This window comes from Dipodomys spectabilis, unplaced genomic scaffold (genome assembly GCF_019054845.1).
Source record: "Dipodomys spectabilis isolate Male_0828 unplaced genomic scaffold, ASM1905484v1 ptg000505l, whole genome shotgun sequence".
Classification (NCBI taxonomy): domain Eukaryota; kingdom Metazoa; phylum Chordata; class Mammalia; order Rodentia; family Heteromyidae; genus Dipodomys; species Dipodomys spectabilis.
In genome coordinates this window covers 935,430-942,654 of record NW_024871182.1, presented here as the reverse complement: position 1 = coordinate 942,654, position 7,225 = coordinate 935,430, and the positions used below count along the sequence as shown (strand labels likewise).

General features: G+C 37.5%; 1 non-coding gene across 1 annotated transcript; it reads left to right on the top strand.

The window, feature by feature from the left end:
- The first annotated feature begins 5,476 nt into the window (after nucleotides 1-5,476).
- Nucleotides 5,477-5,583, top strand: LOC122099205. The gene has a single exon (XR_006145873.1). It is a non-coding gene; the product is annotated as a U6 spliceosomal RNA (small nuclear RNA).
- The last annotated feature ends 1,642 nt before the right edge of the window (nucleotides 5,584-7,225 follow it).

Genomic DNA, 7,225 nt, shown 5'->3' with positions numbered 1-7,225 from the left:
AGTGAAACACTTAAAAATGATGCAAATTAAAAATGTAATATTCAGAGAAGGACGGGAATCAGATAAGAGAAGGGGAGGGATAGAAAGGATACGTGAAAATTATAAAATAAGAATGCTTAAAATTTTATATAGGTATATAGAGGTAGTACATCTATTAAAGGAATTTAAATCTAAGAGGATTTGAATTCAGTAATAAATTTCTAGATTAAGTGTGTATACAATGGGGGATAAGGTCTAATAATCGACTACTGGTATATCTGAGAATGAGCAGAACAGCGATTAAATCACGCAAAGAAGAACGAAAGAGAAGAAAAAGTGAAAAGGGTCAAAAAGGTCAGTAGAGATAAACAAAAATGAAAAAAAATCACACACATACATATACCCATAAAATAAACATTAGAAGAGGAAGAAAAAAAAAGTTAATAGAAAAGTTTTTAAGGTTAAATATTAAAAATTTTCTTAATAGAGACCCAGAAACACAAAAAACTAAAAAAAAAGGTTGGACAAACTTGATTGCATGTAATTGCAGAGCTTCGGCCTGGCAAAGGACATAGCTCGTAAGATCACGAGAAAGCCCACGGATTGGGAGAAGATCTTCACTAGTCATACAACGGACAAGGGTCTCATATCTAAAATATACGTGGAACTCTAAAAATTAAATCCCCCAACAACAAACCTGAAAGAAACAACTGCCCAATAAATAAGTGGGCTAAATGCTTAAAGAGAAACTTCTCTGAAGAAGAAAGAAGGATGGCCAATAGACACACGAAGAAATGCTCAACCTCCCTAGCCATAAAAGAAATGCAAATCAAAACAACATTAAGATACCACCTCACCCCAGTTAGAATGGGAAAAATCAAGAACACTAATAACAACAGATGCTGGAGGGGATGTAGACAGAAGGGAACCTTACTTCATTGTTGGTGGTAGTGTAAACTTGTTCAACCACTTTGGAAAGTAGTATGGAGGTTCCACAAAAGACTCCACATAGCGCTCCCCTATGATCCAGCAATCCCACTTTTGGGCATTTACCCAAATGTTCACAAACAAAACCACACTAAAGCTACCAGCACAGCTTTGATTTTGCAGCATTATTTACTATAGCTAAGATATGGAACCAACCCAGATGCCCCTCAGTAGATGAATGGATCAAGAAAATGTGGTATATATACACAATGGAATTCTATGCCTCCATCAGAAAAAATGACATTGCACCATTTGTTAGGAAATGGAAAGACTTGGAAAAAATTATACTAAGTGAAGTAAGGCAAGCCCAAAGAAACATAGGTCCCATGGTTTCCCTTATTTGCAATAGTTAGTATATGTATGAGTCAAGCAGAAAAGGTCAGATAGGGTGATGTTAGGAAAATAAACCCTAAGATATGTATTTAAATGTTTTTTTCTTTCATGCATTTGTTTCTAATGCATTTACAAGATTATATCTTTGTTGTTTTGTATGAACTCCTCCACAGTATAACCCCTGCTTTCACTGTATTTGATTTCGGTGTAATTTGTTGAGGGGAAGGGGAAAACAACTTGTTTAAATAGGCATACATTTGGACCCTTTGCAACAATGAGAAGTACAAGTTCTCATGTCAAAAACGAACTTTACAACATTGGTGGGGGGGTGGGGGGAGGACTTGTTGGGGGGGCAGGGGAGGTTTGGAAGGGATGGGAAGGGGAAACAAAGGAGGTGGCTACAATGCTTGATAAGAAATGTACTCATTATCTTGCCCATGTAATTGTAACCCCTCTGTACAGTTTTTTCACAATTAAAAAAAAACCAATAAAAGGTACCAAAAGAGTACTTTGCTTTTTTGGGGTGAGATGGGAAGATCCTGTATCTCCCTTGTGTCCGTAACCAGTCTCTTTTTGGAATCTCTGGTCTGCTTGTGGTGTTTTATTTTCCTGTAACTTGGTTGTTTTCTTAAGTCAGTTTGTTTGAGTAGGCAGAAAAATGCTTTGTTTTCCCAGGATATTGTCTTCCTTCTCTCAGGCTAGTTCAATGGGAGGGATATCTGCTTTGAGTATCTCAAAAGAGGGTGATGGCTCTTTCTTCTAGTTTGGAGATGCTGTGATGGGGCTAGGTTCTGGGTAGAGTTGAGGCCTTTCAGCAAACAGTAGCTTTGCTCTGACGGAATAGCTTCTGAGGCAGTCACAGAGCCCAGCCAGGAGCCATTCCCACTGATTACTGTTACTGAATTTTAATTGATTGTCTAGGCTGTTGTAGGGAGCGGCAGCCTCTGGCTATGTTTACCCAGTGAAGAAAGCTGCTCCTGGGGCTGGTGCAGACCCGAGCTGGGTGAATTTTCCCTGGGTGGAGCTGAGCCTGGCAGTTCAGGTTAGATTCCTGTGACCTGCTAAATGACTTTTTGTTTTCATTCAAGGACTGAGTTGGAGCTAGCTGAACAGCCAGGCCTTTGCCAGTATCAAAGAGGGAGATCTCTGGTAGTGGGCAGGGAGGGGTTGCCTTCCCGTCTCTGCCCCCTGAGAAGGAGTGAGGAAGTCAGGCTTCTACTCACACAGGAGTCTGGTTCCTGGGTCATCTTTGGCCTGCGGTCTGAAGGATGAAGCTGTCTGCTCCTTGTCTGTTCTTGCTGGTGTTGAGTAGAAACCTCTCATCTGCTGCATCTGGCGCCTTTGTCCTAGACTCTCTGTGTTGCAGGTATGGTGGCTACGGCCGCCCCTGCCCCCGCCACAGCTACAACTAAGGCTGCTGGCAAGTGCTCAGAATTGTCTCCTTGCCTGGATTTTCCCTCTCTGGCCTAACTCTGTTCTGTGCTGCCACACTTGGTGTGATTCTCTGGCTTAGGACTCTTCACTGGAGCACTAAAACTGCTTTCTATGTGAGAGCTTGTTTAGCTTCCAGCTTCTCCTCTGCTATCTTCCCGGAACCCTAAATTTAAATGACAAATTCTTTTCAAATCCTTTCACTCGGGCACAGGTATGGATAGATAAGTGATGTGGGCAGAATCAGAATTATTCAGAAGGTTGTAAATGGATGTTTACCAAATTTTCTCTCAGCTAGATCATAGAATACAGACTGTCCTTATTGGAAAAAGTTAGCCTTCCAAGGTTTTCTGCATATAAACACTCCATCAACATTTTGACTACCAAGGTATTAGTCCCTGGTCATTTTGTTTTTGTCAGTCATGCGGGCTGAACTCTGGGCCCTGGCACTGTCCCTCACCTTTTTAGCTCAAGGCTACTGCTCTACCACTTGAGCCATCGTGCAACTTCTGGCTCTTTTCTGCTTATGTGGTCCCGAGGAATCAAGCCCAATGCCTCATGCATGCAAGGAAAGCACTCTACCACTGAGCCAAACATCCAGCCCCTCCATCAACATTTTATTAGAGGATTATTCAAGATTAGCTATATGTTGACTGATAGTGACTGATCATGACAGAAAGTTGATGGAAAGCCATCTACACTTCAGTGAGGTTCTGATTTGTGCTTCACAAACTGTTTTGAAAGCTCTACATGAGAAATCTAGCAGCTGCATTTCTAAAATGTCCTTGGGTTGTTACATTTTCTGATATTGTCTCAATTCAAATAGTTTTCCTTGGAGTTCCATACTATTCAATCATGCTGTATTAGCTCCTTGTTACAATTTGCAGACTTGTCTTTTTGATGAAATTTGTGCTTTTCAAAATTGCTCTCCAAATTCCATCCACAAACTGCATACAAAATTTATCTGAAAAAAATTGTATCTGTTTATAGTACATACTCTTTTAGTTTTCATTACAAATATAGAATGTAGTAAAAATTCTCATAGCAATTATACTGCACTAACTTGTGGGCAGATTCTAATGTAAATAATATACTGTGTTCATGTAGAGGTTTTGAGTATCCAAAGTAATAAGCCTGTGGTTCTAAAACCAATACCTTACTTATATTGAGTGACAAGTACAATTTCATATAAGCACAGAAGTTTTCCTTGTATCTTTTTAACATATTTTTATTATAAATAATGTACAGAGGGGTTACAGTTACATAAGTAAGGTAATGAGTACATTTCTTATTGAGCATTGTTACCCCCTCCTTTGTTTTTCCCCTACCATCCCTTCCCTTCACACCTCTCCACCTCCCCCTTTCACCCATCCTCTGGTAGAGTGTCTTGTATATTTCATTGTTACATAGGTCAACCAGTATCCTTATATCTTTAATGAAGAAATGCTGGGTTGATTTATGCTGATTCTACTTGTGTACACACATCTAAAATCACTGGCCAAGTACAAGAGCACATAAATGAAATGCCATCATTTTTTTATCAGTTGGTATAATTGTGTTCTACACATTTATTGACAGGTTACAAATTATTCTCAAACTTTAAAACATTAAAAATACTTTCTTTTTTTTTCTTATATTCTTGGCCAGGAAATCAGCAAGACCTCAGTCAGCATTTCTCACATAGAAATTTTCACATGGGTTAGTTACATGTATATGTAGAGTCCATTTTTCTGAGGACTCATTTATCTGCCTAGGAATTCATGCTGGTTGTTGGAAAAAGACCTTAAGTAAGGATGCCATTTAAACCCTTATAACTTTACTCTTTACCAGGGTATTCTTCTGCTACTTTGGTTGTTGAGAGTGTCTACAAGAGTAAGCATTCCCTGAGGAACAGGGAGATATCATATGACTTATACTTACTGAGGTTTCCAAGTGACTTGCTATCACTTGTACTGCATTTTGTAAGTCAAATCTCTCTAAAACTACCTGTTTTAAGAGATAAGAGGAGTGGTAAATGAACTCTTAGGGACAAATACATCTTCAATATATATTGTTCCAATATTCCATTTAAGTCATATTCAACAACTGGTGAAACTTGTGTTGGTTGTAATTATGTGTCTTTCTCCATGTGTGCATGTATACATGTGTATATGTATGTATCTGAATAGTAACATACATGTGTACATTATGGCTTATATCATCATTTATTCCTTGCTATCAAATAAAGTAAGGAATCCCTAAAGTTTTAACAGAAACTGTGTAGTTAAAGTCTTAACTCTTCACTTTGCTTCTTTAAAAAAAGACTTTGCAACTTCTCATTAATAAAGTTTCCATAAACTCTGAAATGTACATACTTAGTACTTAATGTCTGCTACCATAAATCTTAAATACTTTACAGAAAAGTTTTATACCTGCCAAAGAGTCCTATTTTTGGCATCAATAAGCAAAATCCCAAAATTAAGCATATTTAAAACATTAAAACTTTTAACAAAACTTAACAGTTGCTGCAATGTTCATTTTGACAGGTGCCTTGAATAGAATAATTGAATTCTTCCACCTACACATCTCTTGAACTACAAATATCTGGAATTATTTTGTTTTTGGCATGTCTATCTTGATTTTATTCTTAAATGTATGCTTATGTAAGAAATACATGATTCTAAAATTTCACAACTATTCTTTTGAACTTGCTTTTTGTTGATTGTCTAGTTTAATAAAATCAAACTTTATATATAAAAAATGTTCTGTGCTCAATTTATCATCTCATACACTAACATTGGATTGATACAGAGAAGATTACCATGCACCCTGTACAAGGATGACATGCAAATTCTTGGAGCGTTCCATATTTTTGCAACAACAGATGCTGAAAGGTATGTGGCCACAAAGGAACCATACTGCATTCTTGGTGGGAGTGTAAACTTGTTCAACTACTTTGGAAAGCAGTATGGAGTTCCTCAGAAGACTCCACATAAAACTCTCCTATGACACAGTAATCCCACTTTTGGGGATTTACCCAAATGATGATAAACAAGACCATACTAAAACTACCAACACAACGATGGTTATTGCAACATTATTCACGATAGCTAAGATATGGAACCAACCCAGATGCCCCCATTAGATGAATGGATCAAGAAAATGTGGTATATATACACAATGGAATTCTATGCCTCCATCAGAAAGAATGACATCGCCCAATTTGTTAGGAAATGGAAAAAAAATTATTGAGTGAAGTAAGCCAAGTCCAAGGAAACATAGGTCCCATGATTTCCCTTATTTTCAATAACGAATGTATGTCTGGGATAAGCAGAAAAGTTCAAAAGGTATGTGCATATAACCAGATAAGATGATGTTAAAGAAATTGAACCCCAAGATAGGGACACAAGTGGTTTTTTGTTTCTTGCTATTGTTTCTAATGTACTTATAATGTGCAATGTGATTTATTTTGTTTCTTTGTATGTTTCTCCCCATGCTATAACTCCTGTTTTCTCTGTATTTGAAGTTGGTGTACTTACATCTTGTATATATGCTTCTCTGATTTGGGGATGGGAAGGGAAAAATGCTCAAATAGGAATACAGGTTAAACCATTGTAACAATGAGATGCACAAGACACTATGTTGAAAAATGAACTTTACAATTTAGGCGGAGGAAGGAAGGGGGGGGAGTGTACTTGTGGAGGTGGGAGGGAAGGGATGGTAGGGGAAATATAAAGGAGGAGGTAACAATGCTTGTTAGGAAATTTACTAGTTTCCTTGTTCATGTAAATGTGACCTCTCTGCACAGTATTATTACAATAAAAAACATATAAAAATGTTCTGAGACGGAAGAGTTTATTTCCTCTATTTTACCCATATAATATCGTTAACAAAGAAAGTAATGCAGAACACTGATATGAAGGTAATTTGAATAAACGTGTGTGTGTGTGTGTGAGTGTGGCAGCACGCAAGCAAACACACACGTGCATGCGAACACATGCCATGAATGTATATTGGTGTGCTCAGAGTATAAAATCAGGGCTTCAAGGTCTTCTTAGGCCTTTCCTGTCTAGATTGGTGAGCTACATCTCAATTCCTGGCTCTTTGCTAGTTCATTAAACATTTTGAAAAATAATTTCATGAAGTTTTTTTTTTTTTTTGGCCCTGATTGGCTCCCAAGAGTTATCCACAGATCTCAGTCTTCTGAACAACTATTCAGAATAGATAGGATTATAGGTGTGACCAGCCAGCACAAGGCTTTTAGAATAATTTTAAAAATAAAAGAAAATTTACTTCATGGGGGTCTGTTTTATCATCTAATTTGAAACCTTTTGGAGTGATTATATGTCAATTTAATTTGTTTGGGGATTGTTAAAAGATAGTAAGTGATGATATTTAAAAGTTTTAGAACTTTTTAAAAAAGAAACTGGAACTGTGGGACAGAAGATATTTGGCTGTCTTTGGACCTCAATTTGTAAGCTCAGCTCTGTGCATGATAACCCAATGTCACCAACAC